General features: G+C 33.9%; 1 long non-coding RNA gene across 1 annotated transcript; it reads right to left on the reverse strand.

Moving 5' to 3' along the window:
* Window positions 1-9,042: 9,042 nt before the first annotated feature.
* On the reverse strand, window positions 9,043-9,572 carry LOC146949218 (uncharacterized). Its single transcript, XR_015025388.1, has 2 exons — window positions 9,493-9,572; window positions 9,043-9,387 (listed from the first exon to the last, which is right to left on the reverse strand). It is a non-coding gene; the product is annotated as an uncharacterized LOC146949218 (long non-coding RNA).
* Window positions 9,573-15,859: the final 6,287 nt, after the last annotated feature.

Here is a 15,859-nt window from a genome sequence, read left to right on the forward strand (position 1 = left end):
AGTATGACGAAAATGTTAAGTACGAGGGAAGCTAATATTAGGTGATATTAGTAAAGTATGGACTTATGTACCAGAGTCAAGCTAAACACGTTTAAGGCAAGGGCAATTGGGTAATTGCACGTGGTAAGGATATTTATTTGGATTGGCCCCAAAAATATCTCATTTTCAATCTTCTTTCTCTCTCTAAGTTGGGAAGCAACTCTCTCCTCCTTCTCTCTTCTCTTTCACGCCCCCATCCTCTCTTTTACCTCTTCACCAATTCTCTTTCTTCCATCACAAGATGTTATGCCATGATCTCTCATGTTGTTATGAGTTTGAGAAGCTTGGGAAGGATTGATTTCATTACTTTCCCTCCTCAAGAGAAGTTCATGAAAAGTTAGGGTTTGTTGGAGGAAGCTTTATTTTGGATTAGAGGTGAGCTAGCAAGGATTATGAAGCTCTGGATTGCAAGAAACAACAAGGTTGAGGTGGTTTGATCAAAGAAAGTGAGTTGACCAAAAGCTAGGGTTTTGGCTTGCTTGAAGTTTGGAGCTATCACAAGAACATGTTTAGGTGAGTTCCATAGATAGATTACCTACCTTTGGGTTTGTATAATCTTGTGAAGAAAACTTGAATTATGTTAGTTTATAAAACTAGGGTTTTAGTACCCCTTTGTATAATTTATGATCAAATATTGTTAATTGATGCCATGCACATGATATAAGTTGTTTTTATGATGTTATGGAAGATTAGAATGAATTAGAACACTTGAATTGAGGTTTTTATGCAAAATCACGTTTTCTGCAGAATTCTGGACTGCTATAGTTCGCCTGGCGGAATTTAGCTCGCCATGGCGAGCTGGGATCAGTGCTCTCTGGAATAGCTCGCCTTTTAGCTAGCCATGGCAAAAAAATTCGCCTGGCGGAATATTTGGCCTGGCGGAATTTTTGGCCTGGCAGAATTTTTTGCCATGGCGAAATTGACTGCACAGCATGTGTTGTCAATTCGTTTCGTGGCCAGCAAGGGCTATCCGAGGCTCGATCTTGCAGTATCTTTTTAAACTATGAACCCCTCAATTCTAAGTGCCTAAATTACATTTCCAAACAAGGTTTTAAACAAGGGAAAAGCATGGCCATTGTTAACAATGATTGATGATAAATGATACGCAAGAGTGTTATGATATGCAATATGTCCGGGTAGTGAAGAATTAAGAAAGGGAATGAATGTAGAGCCTCGACATAGTGTTGAGAACTAGAAAATAGCATGAATGATAAGTATGGCAAGTATAGGATATTAATCCCTAGAATGATAAGACGCGAAGTGTATTCTCTTCGCTTATGATCAAGTATGTATATGTTTAACTTATATGCACGACAAGACCATGACTTAAATAAGTGTAGGTGACATGTCTCTTGATATCCACATCAGGGGGATACAAGGGGTTCTCGTAATGAGAACGATTCAAGCCGTAAGGGACCCGCATGTCACTGAGTAACAAGACGTAGGTGCTCGTGTCTCTTGTTATCCACGCCAGGGGGATACGGGAGGTTCTCGACCTAAGGGGAATGGTTCAAGCCGCAAGGGACCCGCACAACACCGAGGGAGTCTGATGTACGTACATCGGTCATGTATGGGACTGTTCTCGGGATTACTCCACCCGGGACTATCCGTAAAATGAATCAAGATAATGTTTGTATGTTCAACGCTAACATAATGAATGAACTTAGATACGTTTATGCATGATATGAATATGATTATGTTATGAATTCAGGTACAAGTATGTTTAAGAGCAAGAGCATTAGATGCTATAAGATAAGTACAAGTTATGTATAGAACAAGTAAAATATGTTATGCCGATGACTATCTTAGGTTTCCCCTAATCGTCCGGTTTAGAATCGTGCCATGATTATGATATGTTTAGGCCTCGATACGTAGTGTATTCCTGGCAATGCGGTCCTAGATTCCCCCTTTGACCGCCATGACACGTATAGGAAGAGAAGCCTATTACAAGTGAGATAAGACTATGACGGCTCTAGTATGCACTACCGTCTAAGTATGCAAGTCCCCACACACGTATAATCAACCGTCAGGTTGTAATGTAGACACGTGGTGACAGTAGGTTTTCCCTTGAGGTTGCCTATAGCCTAGGATTTAGGGGAACTCACTGAGACATTATGTCTCATCCCAATCCTTATTTGTTTCAGATAAGCAGGATGTATATGCATGTTCGGAGCCGGATGGATATTACTTCAAGGGTTCGTTCGTAAAGCTGCAGGACGTTATGGACTTCAAGGATGTATTTTTATGCATGGATGGGTTGTATTGTATTATTATTTATACAAACGTAACTTGATGTAATTATTATCCATTCGAAGTTTTTAATTGATGTATATTTTAATGTATCCAGTACTAATATTAACGCACGTGCCAGACTTTCTAGATACGTCTGATATGGGTGTTACAAAATTGGCTGCACAACTTTGTATGATTTGAGCAAGTGTGTGTGTGTGTGTGTGTGTCTATATATAGATACGAGTAGGATAATTATTTTAGTATCTTGAAGTAATGTAGACTACGATGGAGTCAAAAAAAATTAATTTTAATTAATCATTAGCATAATAAATGTGTAATTTACATATGTGAAAAGAAATTAATCATTAATTCCATTGTCTAAGTTCTAGTTTATAACTTTTGACTCAAACAAATCTAGTTTATAACTTTGCCAAATAAAACAATTAGATCCACACACTCGGTACAAGACTATTTGAATAAAAAACAAATTTCCCTTTAATTATACAATAATTTTTAATGGTGGTACATAAAATTTATAGAAAAATAATAAACATAAAAAAGTATGTAAATTTCTTTTTATAAAAAAATAATACTTATCTTTAGTTAAAAATATCATAAGTATGTTTCAACATTATTTTTTAAAAGGTTTTTTTTAAAACTTTTATAAGCTTTTATTTTGAAAATTTTATATACCAAGCATCCGGTTTAATATTTAATATTTAATATTTAACTAAGTGACGGTTCTTTTTGAGTTTTTTGTATTTTTTTTAAAGTATGTTATCAACAATATTTTATAAAAGTTTTTTATTTTTAACTTCTATAATCTATTATTTTTAAAACTTTATACACCAAGTCATTTGATTTAACATATACAATTTAACTAAATGACAGTTGTTGAGTTTTTGCATTTTCTTATTAGAGGTTTAATTTTTAAGATAGAACATAATTTCTATGTAATTTAAGACGACATTGTGTCAAAACCTAGAATGACAAATAAAATGAACAATTATCGTTATATAAATTTTTATTTGGATATATCGAAAATGTATTTTAGTTACATATATTCCCAATCAAATCATAGCATGATACCACTATTTTTGGCAAGGTACTAAAATAACTCTAAATCAATTACTAGGTGTTATTTGATTGGATAATGTGTAAAAATGTTTTACACCACCACCGAGGTATATATGAAATTAATCTCAATATATAAATAAGTCAAATGTTGTACTAAAAATAACTAAGCAAGTAGATAGTTAAACAACAAAGTGCAAGATTCAGTGATGAAGTTTTTGGTCAAATTATGAAAATTACTATATCTACTAACGTTCAGTCGGGCACTCCGTGGTGGTGAAAATTATTATGTCAACGGTATCTTTTTTGCGTGGTGGTGAGGTTTTTGTGTTGATGATGAGAAGGTTGTGAGTTGATTTTTCTTTTAGGGATTTTTTGTTTTTCTGCCACTATCTGCTCCTGGTTGTAACAACCTGTTTTTCGCAAGAATTATTTTATTTATTTATTATATGGATCTATGTGTGTTTATGTGTGCTTATTTGTTTATGTGTATATTTGTGTGGGAATTAGTGGATTTTTGGCCTAGACGGGTATTTTAGTCATTTTTAGACTAAGGGTTATTTTGGTCATTTGGCGAGTAAGCGTAAATTAGTAATGTTATTGGGAAGGTTACTTTAGTGAGAATAGTTATATTTACTAAGTTACTAGTGAGTTGAGGTAATTATTCGATGTTTTGACGAATTGCTGAGTAGAAAACTTTTTAGAATTTATTACTGAGAGTTTTAAGGCCATTATGGTTTGTATTAACTAAGCCCATTAAGGAGGAGTATGTATTTATAACTCTTAAGGTCTGTTTGGAACCTATGAAAGGAGAGGGAAAGAGAGGCTTAAGGAATGAAAGTTTTTTGGGATGTGTGATTCCGTCGTTTGGATCACATATATAAAGGGTAGGAAAGATTACTTTTAGTGGGGACCACATCCATATTTGTTTCCTCTCAGAAACGGGAAGAAAGGGCACATATGAGCATTTCTTTAGTGAAATGGCATATATAACCCTTGTTACTATGAATAGTTCAATGCACTGGGATTATTGTAATATAACAAAAAAAAATTAATGGAGATGGTAGCACATATTATAGATAATTCTAGCTGCAGGTAAAAATATTCATATATTAATATTGCGGTTTTCATTTATTAGCATGTAAATATGAACATATTATATTAAATAAATATTATATACATAACTCATTTTATCATAAGGATATTTATGTCATTTACTAAATATACATCTTTATTTCCTTTCACTTTCTCACTTAATCCAAACAACCTAAAAATCATCTTACTTTCCCTTTACTTTCTATTCACTTTCATTCCTTCATCAATCTTTCCTTATACTTTCTTTCCTCTCACTATCCAAACATACCCTTAAGAGAAAACTAGGGTTTTACAACTCATTTTCATTTCTAATAACTTTAGAGAGGTAGAGAGAGAAAGTAGGGAGATAGAAAGAAGAAGAGAAGAGGAAGAACTTGGAGAAGGGGAAAAGCTTGAGCTAGGAGCTAGAGGAGAGATTGAAGCCTAAGCTAGAAGAAATTGAAGTTTGAGGTAAGGGGGATAGATCCTTTCCATCAAATAAGCTAGAATTATCATTTTTCACTTTTGGGTCATAATCACTTGTGAATAAATTATGATTTATGTTGATTTTCGTGCTCATGTTTATGTGGTTAAATTGGGTATGTGAAATTTGTCATAAACTTGTTGTTTGTGCTTAAACTTCATGCTTGTAATGTGTTAAAATGATTATGTAGAAGTTTTAGCTTAAATTGATGAAAAATGTTGTTGTTGTTGTTGTTGTTGTTGTTGTTGTTGTTGTTGTTGTTGTTGTTGTTGTGAATTCATGATTGTATGATATAAATGGTGTTGAGTTGTATTGGTGATGATAATTCATGCATTGGGTGTTGATAGTTGAGTTGTTGTGGTGATTTGTGATTTTTGTGCAAATGGGTTGGAAATGAAAAAGTTTGATTTGGATGAATTTGAATGAATTGAGGGAGTTGTTAGAATGAATTAGAATGATAGAATTTCTGTTTATAATCACTTTGTTTTGGTGAGAAATCGTTTGCGAGAAAAATCGGGTTTTATACTAAAGGTCGTTTTTAAGAACTTTTGTGATGTATTATGTTACATGTGACCTGGCTATTTTGAAGATTTATTATCTGTTGATGAGATGTTATGATATTATTCCACTGCGAGTTTTGAAAAAAGTAATTATGCATGTTTTGGATTTATTGAAGAAGTAACATCTAAATTCTTTGTATGATTGTATCTTTCGTGTGATTTATCGCTTTAAGGGTTTAAGGTGTTACAATGGATCCGAGTCCATCTCCATCACCTCTATCCCTCTCCAAATTTGAGTTTTGTTCGATTGGCTCGTTGTTTGATTTTGGGTTGTTTTCGATTTTGGATTGTTTTTTAGCTGAATCATTTTTTGATATGGTTCTGTTTGCTCTACCGCTCCACCTATTGATTTCCTTAAGGATTTGTCGTTTGGGTTCTGCTGAGTCAGACACTTTTTATTTGAGATCGGGAGTTAGGGTCTAGTTTCATGTTTTTGGGATGGTTATTGTGTGTTCTTCGATAAACCAAGAGTCAAGGGGTGCTATAGTGATTTGTTTATGGAGTTTGGTAGGCCGATCACTTTTTCTTCGAGATCGAAAATCTGTTTCTTGACTAAAGTTAATTGGGATTTATATAGTGTTTTATTAGTTGAATCGGAGGTCGAGTGGTGGTGGAATCCTATTGATTGTTTGAATAAATGTTATTCAGGTGTTTATTTATGTTCAGTTGTTGAAAGAGAAGGTGAAGTGCTCTTATATGAGTTTGAGTCGGTTTTGATGGTTTTTTTTTTAGATTTTTGGTATGAATAGCTGGTGATAGGTGTTTGGAACTTGTTTATGTGGATATTCACAATGGAGTTTGAGGTGTTGAATCAACATTGGTTTCTACAGTTTTGTGGCGGTTTGGCGTTGACTTTTAGATTTGGCTTTGGTCTTGTTTGGTTGTAGCCATAGGTTCTTTTGGATGCTCCTCTTATATACGACGTCCTTTGTTCGTCTTGCGCAGAGATTAAATTTTTAATAAATTTTTGCTGTTCAAAAAATTAATAATAATAAAGTCAAACCAATCTGCATATAATCATAATAAAATATTTATTATCCGACAAGGTTAATATTGAGTACATGATTGTCTTTGTAATTTATTTCTCAACGTGGATTTTATATTATAATAAAACTATGGTTATTGTATCGGTAGGAACATATACTCCTTAATCTCAGCCTAGTATCGGTAGGAACATATACTATGCAAGTGAGAAACATCTCTTATGCCACAGGATACACTTATAGCCCATTAGTAGAAATACAACGTCCAACTATGGTTCAACCAATGTAATGTAGCAGCCATGTAGATGAATTCTTTGTTTGTATCGGGTAAAAAGAAAAGAGACAATTAATTATGTTTAAGATTGATTTTGAAAATTCCTATGACTTCTTAGAGTTGAAAATTCCTCTCACTACGTGTAGTGAGACTGTTTGGATATGACAAATATTAAAGGGTTAAATATGTTTTTGGTCTCTATAAATATGTCAACTTTTTATTTTAGTCCCTCTAAAAAATTTCTTCAACTTCTAGTTCCTCAAAAAAATTTCATCTTCACTTTTGGTCTCTCTTTTAAAGTAAACCCATATGTAGAATTCATATTTTTGAATAAAATTTTGCAGAAAAATTTGTAATATTATAATAATCTCTCCAAAAAAAATTAGAATTTTTTAACAAAACATTAATTTAATATGAATTTTTATATATTTTACGGTTAAAAATTCATAATTAATTTATGTTTGGTTAAAAAATTCTAATTTTTTTGGGAATGATTTTTACAATATTTTACATATTTCTGCACAATTTCATTAAAAAAATACAAAAATTTAATTAAAAATAGGGACCAAAAGTAGTGATTGGAAATTTTATAGGGACTAAAAGTTGAAAGAAAATTTTAAAGGGGCTAAAACGAAAAGTTGGTATATTTATATGGACCAAAAACATATTTAACCCAATATTAAATTTCCTATTAAGTGCTGGAAAATGGGTTATGAAGTGTATTAGTTTGGCTACTACTTCAAATTCAGGTAACAAGTTTTCCACTAATGAGTTTTTCTTGGGTTGTGGTATAAGGAAATAGGATTCATGTAACATTTCTTCTTTGTGATTTAAGCTGAAGTGCTGAATTATATATTGTGTGTTTCGGTGACCTAATAATTATTTAACGGTTTTAACGTGAGAATTTATTTAGACTTCCAGTCATCTCACACTACTAGATTTTTGACCTACAATAGCAACAATTTAATATCACTTTTTCAATAAAACGTTAATAATTTTTTGACTCATAGACCTATTTATTATAACTCTTCCTAAAAATGATATAAATGGGTGTTGACAAATAAAAAAACAGAGGAGTTTAATAAACTCCTTTTAGATAAACTATATTATAGCACACCCCTTTGTTAGCACTTTATGTAAAAGTGTTATCATAGGTTTTCTACCAAATAAATAAATAAAAACACCGACAATTTTCATTTCATGCATTAACTTTCCCATAAATCATGTTCTTCTCACTGCTCCCAAAAACTCACTCTAAGTCCAAAATATTGCGCAGCCTCCAAAAACTAAAAAAACACTTTGATCTTCTTCCGACAATCATCACTGCGAAACCCTTCAATCTTCTTTTTCATGCCATTGTCACTCACACTTATTCTACATAGAATGCCTTCTTCATATTCTCTTACAATGTCGTCATTCACCATGAACCTATAAACCTCATTCAATATTGTTGACCCTCCTGAAATCCTTTTTCTCTTCTATCGTCAGTACAAATTCTTTAAAACCCTAAAATCCTGAAATTCTCCATAAATTGAAACCATTAACTCGTTGAAACCCTAAAATAAAAAATGATTGATCATTATTGTTTCATATGTTTTAATTTCATTTTTTATTAATCATTAATTTGTGGTCAAGTTGAAATCATGCTTTTTATCCATGACTTACACAATATACTTATTTGATCATTTATTCTTATTAACAATTCACGTTAGTTTGAAACCTTATGTGGAATCAATTATCTCCATTGAAATCTCTTTTTTAACGTGGAGACTCTTGTCCACTAGGAACCCTACTAAAGATAATTTGACTTGGAGAAGTATTTCAAATTATGATTTTTTGTTATTCTTAGGTGGTGGTTGTAAATAAGAAAGGGTCAACCATTTGTTCTTCGAATGTGACTTTTTTTTCGTAATATTTGGTCTGCTTTTCAGAAGTGGTTGAAAATTTCTTACGTTTTACTAAATAATCATTTTGTGGATAAGCTTCGACCTCATGGTTCTCATTTGCTCCATAAAGAGATTAGTCATTGCTTTCAGTTTATTTGGTTGGCATGTAGCTTGACTTATTTGGAAAGAAAAAACTATCGTATCTTTGGAGAAAAGATATTGTCTAGGATGCAAGATGCAGTAGATAGACAAAATTAAATATCTTGTTTGGTGGTGGCAAAAGACTAAGAAGGTGGATTTTACTTCTGATTTTAATTTGTTGTGGATTAACCTACCAACTTGTCTTGGTTATTCTAAGATCTAGATTAGTTGGTGGTGCGTCTAGTTTGTATCATAAACTTTTGTAATTTTTTTTATTCTTTGACACATCTTGTACTTGAACCAATTTTTAATATATTATTTATTTGGCTTCTTCAATGAAAACAAACCATCTGAGTTTTATCGTAAGAAATCATTTATTTTTCATCAGGACCGTTATTGAGTACATATCACCTCTGTAATTTATTCCTCAACATGGATATTTACATAAAAATTAAACTATGACAGAGAATTGGAGACACCAGTCCTCCAGTTAAGGCATTTGCAAACTCCATTAGGAGGATCACAATAAGCTGAATACGCTCCACTTGCATCACATAATCCCTGACACTGTGCCATGCAATTTTTCATGCCGCATGGTTGTTGAATTTTGCATTTTTCACCCGTTGCCTTACCATTTGCACTGCACCAAAGTAAATTTATAGATAAATCAAAGATAAAAACACTAAGAATAGGATTAAAGATAGCATATTGTAGTAAAAAAAATAGAGAAAAATGTTTTATATACCCTAGAAGCATCAAGAAGAGTGAGAGAAGAGCGAGAAAAATGATCTTTTGATTTCTCATTTTGCTTAACTTGAAATTGGCTGCACAATGTTGTATGATATGAGCAAGTGTGTGTGTCTATATATAGATACAAGTGGGAAAAATTTTCTTGTATTCTGGAGTAATGCAGACTATGATCGAGTCAAAAAAATATTTTTAATTAATCATTACCATGATAAATGTGTAATTAACATATGTGAAATGAAATTAATCATTAATTCCACTGTCAAAGTTTTAGTTTATAACTTTTGACCCAAACAAATTTAGTTTATAACATTCCCAAATTAAACAACTAGATTCACACACTCGGTACAAGTCTATTCGAATAAAAAGCAAATTTCCATCTAATGTTTTATAAAGTTATATAATAATCTTTAATGGTGGTACATAAAATTTATAGAAAAATAATAGAAATAAAAAAAGTATGTAAATTTCTTTTTATAAAAAAATAATACTTATCTTATGTTAAAAATATCGTAAGTACGTTACAACAATATTTTACAATTTTTTTTTTACTTTTATAAGTTTTTATTTTTAAAAATTTATATACCAAGTCATCCGGTTTAACATATACAGTTTAACTAAATGTTTTTATTAGAGGTTAATTTTTAAGATTATAAAAGAATTTCTATATTATTTAAGATGACCCTGTGTTAGAACGTAAAATGACAAATAAAATAAACAGTTATCGTTATATATATTTTTATTTGGATACATCAAAAATGTATTTTTCTTATATAACTCTGTTATACCCTCATTTTGGACCTAAAAATACCAACCCAATCCTTCTTTTCTTGCATTTCAAGCCATTTGATATGACTCTGATCAATTGCATTTTTCTCTGCATTTTATTTCAATGTTATTTGCAAAATTCACATGTAAGGGTATTTTAGTTATTTCCTATGTCAAAATTCCTTTCAGTTTTTTTAAAAATTTGTTTGAGTCCTTTCAAGGAATTTGAATAAGTCTCTGTTCCATTCTATGTCAAAATCCATTTCAAAAATTGCATTTGAAGTCATTTTGAGTCAGTTTTGCCCCTAGGGGCATTTTGGTCTTTTCATATGTCCAAACTCTGTTTAAACTCTTAAAATTGTCTCTGAGTCTTTTAATTTTGCTTGTATGAGTCTTTGCTTCAATTCCTTGTTAAAAATCCATTTTAAAATTGCATCTGAGTCATTTTTTAGTCGTTTTAGCCCCAGGGGCATGTTGGTCATTTCACACGAAATTTTGACAGAGAGAGGTTACTTTAAAGTACCTCATTTAAGTCATTGGTTCATTTTAGTCCGTTTTGTCAATTTTAATCGTTTCACTTTACGTTTTTTCCAAGTTACCAATTTTATTCCAATTCTATTTTTATTTTTATTTTAGTCCCTAAAACTGTTAAAAATTGCATTTCAGTCCTTTAAACTTCTAAAATTGCACTTTAGTCCTTTTTCCTTGTTAGGTCAAACTTTTGCTTTTCTGGTCAATTACATTTAAGTCCTTTTTGTGTCCAGTTTTTTTTTTTTGGTCCTTTTACCTGCAGTCCAGTCCTTTTTTAGAATTACAGAATGGTCCATGAAATTTTCAACAATTGCAGAAAGACCCCCCAAGTCCCAGACTCAGCAAGGGTCAAGTCCAGACAGGTGGCAAGCTACCATTGGCCACCAAGGCCACATGGCAGCCTATATAAGGGACCAAGTCATCAATGCACAGAGGGGCTACCATTCACAATTTGCCAACACATCAAACACACAGAAACAGAATTCCTCTTTTTCTCTCTATTCAGTTACGATCAAAAAGCCAGAAATAACAAGAACACGAAGAACATTGATGAACCCTAGCTTCACCAGAATGAAGAATTGAAGTGAATTCAATGAAGTTCTCAGAGATTCATCACTGAATCTTCATCATCGAACTTGAAACACTGCAATTCCAGTGTGAATTTGCCACCAAAGCAGCAAATCCACACGATCATAGTGGAGAAGACGAAGAAATCGAAGGTTGAGTTCGATCAGTGAAGAAGAAGAGGGTCAAGAACTGATTTATTTTCAGTTTCTTTGCAGAATTACCAGAAGCATCAAGAATACATCCAGGATTCAAGGTTTCTGAAGAATCTTGTTCGAATCTCCAAATCAAACTCAAGTAAGCACGCAAATCCTTCTCGTTTTAGTTTGTAATCATCATCGAAGGTTCTAAACTGAAGATAAACGGTGAATTGAAGTGGAAATTCGAAAAGATTCGAAAGAGTCGAAACGAAACCCTAAAAGTGCAATTCATGAAGATTCACCGTTTATTTGCGAAAATTGAATTCAAATCCATGATCAACAAAGAAGATGAGGTAGATTAGGGTTTCGTTTCAAGAAAATCCAGAAAATTTTTGAAAACCTAAAAAACCGAATAGTTCAAGTGTAGATCTGCTCCGATCTATTCATCATCTTTAAAAATTGATTATGGATTTGAAAAGAGGAGAGAAAGAGCTTCAAGAAGATGTGTTTTGTTTGAAGATCGGAGTTGTTTGAGGCTCCGACGCGGCGGCGCCACCATGGGCCACCACGTCGGAGAAAAGGTGTCTCGTCGGAGAAGAGAGAGTCATTTGCAGACTCTCTCTCTCTAGCCTTTGTTTAGTGAGAGAATGGGAATGGGAAAGTGAACCTTGGACCGGTTCAAGGCCTTATATAGGCCACTGAACCGGTTCAACCCATGGTTCAGCCCTGACCCGTCCTTAGGCCCAATTCCATATCTGTTTGTGTGATTTGCTATGCGCCCCCCCATTCCTGCATGTTTCTGCAATTTTCTTGCTATATACACCCCTGCTTGTCCAAATTTGTTTACAAAAAATCCTAAATTTTTTTTCTATGTGTTCTTGATATTTTTCTTAACATTTTGGTGACATTTTTTGTGCTAAAATTTGAGAAAAGTACTTGAGGTTTTTTTTCCTTATTTTTGTTAGAATTAGTAATTTTCTTGCATCTTTTAGTCCAAAAAACCTTTAAAAAAATTCCTAAAAAATTCATATAGGTTTCTTGATAGTTTGGTAGCATTTTGTGATAGTTTTCACATATTAAAATTGGTTAAAAAAACAAGGTGTTAATTTTCTTGCTATTTTTGTGATATTTTGTGCTAAAAATGAATGAAAATTTGCTTGATTTTAATCCCAATTTCTTGATGAACATTTGCGACCTATGCCACTTACTTTTATGGAGTTTTAGCCACTGTTTGTGTTTGATATTGTTGCATAATTGTGAATCTTGGTAGGTTACCTAGTTTACAAGTTACTTGTGTAAATAAATAATGTATATATGCCTAAGTTTGCTTCCAAAATGTCAAGTTAACCATGTTGCCTTAATTCTCATTCCAAGACTTGATTCTAAACCTTTAAAAAAAAAATGTATTGGAATGTGAGAATTATAGGTCATATGGCTCTTGCATTCTATGAACAAATTTTAGTCATGTTTGCACTCATTTTGTCTTTATTTTGGGTTGTTTTCCATGCTTTGTGCTATAGTGTGTTTCTTGCTCTATTTCTTTTGATATGACCATGTGTTACTAACCATTTCATTTCATGTTTCATATATTTCATAAGCATCTCCATTTCATCCCATATTCATCTCTATTTTTCTTGCAATTTAATTTGTACCAAGGCCTAGAATGTAATACTTAGGAGCTTTTGTAATATTTTACTTCATGCAATTTTTAATTTCTTGCAAGACCATAGAATGTATCTAGGGCATGATGTAATAAGGACAATGGACTCTAATAATGTACACCGACACAAGCACCGACACATGCACACACCTCACTTTAGGTATATAGCTAGAATATGCATGTTTAGATGTATGTTTAGGATTGTATGCTTTAGATGTATGCCTAGGATTTACACTTAGAAAAAACCAATTTTCCAAAAATGTGAACAAACATCATTCAAACCATTTTCTAAATAAACCTTGGGATCAAAATCCCATTGTAATTTTCCCTTTTAATTTCTTAATCAAAAATTCAATGAAAATAATCATATTTGACTTCTTTTGCAAATGACTAATTCAACCCCACTTTTTGCAATCTCATGCCCTTGAGGCCTCTTTCTATTCTTCAAAATCCCATTTTCAAACTTAAAATCAACCAACAAAAACAAAAACATTTTTGGAAGAGAACTACGGTGGATTTGATCCCTTAAACGGGTACGTAGGCAAGGAAACAATATTCCTTCAATTCGAATAAAACAAAAATCCAAACACATTCTTCTCCCTCCAATTCTTCACCTAGAATACCTTTAGGCTTAATATCATCTTTCAAAATAGCATTTAAAATAAAGCGCGCGCGTAGAAATTAAAGACGGTTCCTATAGGATACTATAGTCGTTATGGGTGCCTAACACCTTCCCGTAGCGAAAACAACTCCCGAACCTCGATTCTCAAGGGTTTTGCTTACTTTTTCCCTTCCCAAGAAAAAATAAGATATCACCGGTTAAAAGGTTCAAACGTAATCAATGTTTGACACCCGAAAACCAAGATAAAACAGCTGGCGACTTCACTGGGGAGATTCGAGAGTTACGCCTAGTCTTTATTTCCACGCTTGCGCTTGTATTTTTACTTGCTTCTTTTACTTGTTTTCTTATGTGAATAAATGTTTAAATTCTTGCAAACGTGTGGGGTGAGAATATCAAAAGTCCTGCACCCGGGCTGAGTGAACTTAGGATTTAGGAGGGATATAATCGACAATTCATTCTGGGGGTTGCCTCGTGTTTTGGATTATGCGATCAATCCCACATAGCTGAGGCATTTTGGGGGTGATGTTGTCGGCGCGTGTTGTCGCGTTTAGGCACTTTACTTCTAATTGTTCTATGACGCTATGAACCGTAGATAACCAAACCCATCCATGGCCATTTTCTAGAATGTAGTGCGGAGGCTAAACCGGGTGTTGTCTCGAGTTTTAGTCGTCACGCGATACTACACTCAAGTTAGACCTTCCACGGATAATCATGGAGCGAGTGTTGTCTCGTGACACCGTGATATACGTCGGAGAGGTTGCAACTTGGGAACCTTTTTAGAACCCGGTTACTATTTCCTAAAGCCCTAGATTCACCGGACACCATGTCCACCCGTGACTCCTTGACTTTGAACCTCAACCCACCATGTTTTCTCCGAACTTGAACATAATCATGCATTCATGCATACATGCATACATGCATAAACTTTTTTCCATGCATTGTTATCGAAGGGCTTAGACAAGTTGAATTTGTAAACATTGTAGGAATGAAGAGGACTAATTCCTACAAGTTCAAGGAAGTGGATCTGGCTAGTTTGAGAGATTTGGCATTCAAGGTTGAGGATCCGACTGGTTTCCGACGTCGTTACGGGGCTTTACTTACTATTCTCCAAACTAATGTGGATGAGAAGCTTGTGCACACTCTAGTGCAATTCTATGATCGGGACTATCGGTGCTTCACTTTTCCGGACTTTCAGCTGGTGCCTACTCTAGAGGCTTATTCTTCCTTGATGGGTCTATCTATTGCTAAGGGGGTACCTTTCTCAGGACTTGAGCATCCTCTTACCCCATTGGTTATTGCTAAAGATCTCTATCTCAAGACCACCGATGTCTCCAAAAATCTTGTTACTAAAGCACGCATCCGAGGGTTCACTTCAGAGTATCTTTTTGGGAAAGCCAACCTCAACACCACTTGTCAGGACACTCTCGAGGCTATTCTTGCACTCCTCATCTATGGGCTTATTCTCTTTCCGAATCTTGACGGCTTCGTGGACATGAATGCTATTATGATCTTCCACTCCAAGAATCCGGTTCCTACTTTGCTAGCTGACACATACCATGCTATTCATGATCGTTCCGGCAAGGGTCGTGGATACATTCTTTGTTGTGTGCCTCTCCTCTATAGGTGGTTTACTTCGCACCTTCCGGAGTCTTTCCACGCCAATACGGAGAATTGGTCTATTTCACAGAGGATTATGGCTCTCACTCCTAATGAAGTGGTTTGGCTCACTCCAGCTTCTAGAGTTAAGGAAATTATCTTCGGTGGTGGGAAGTTTCTTAATGTACCTCTTCTTGGTACCCGAGGTGGAATCAACTATAACCCGGAGCTCGCCTTGCGACAATTTGGTTTCCCGATGAAAGATAAACCCATCAATCTTGCTACAGCTCCTTACTTCTTTCACTACTCCAATGCTCCCACAGGAATAAAAGAGGATTTCATGGATGCTTGGTCCAAGCTTCGGAAGAAAGAGGTGAAGCACATGGGTGTAAGGTCCGGTGTTGCTCATGAGGCCTATACACAGTGGGTGATAAACCAAGCTGAGGAGATTGGTATGCCTTACCCCTCTATGAGATATGTGTCC

Source organism: Medicago sativa, chromosome 2, assembly GCF_051527215.1.
Source record: "Medicago sativa cultivar Bolivia chromosome 2, Bolivia_mono, whole genome shotgun sequence".
NCBI classification, from domain to species: Eukaryota; Viridiplantae; Streptophyta; class Magnoliopsida; order Fabales; family Fabaceae; genus Medicago; species Medicago sativa.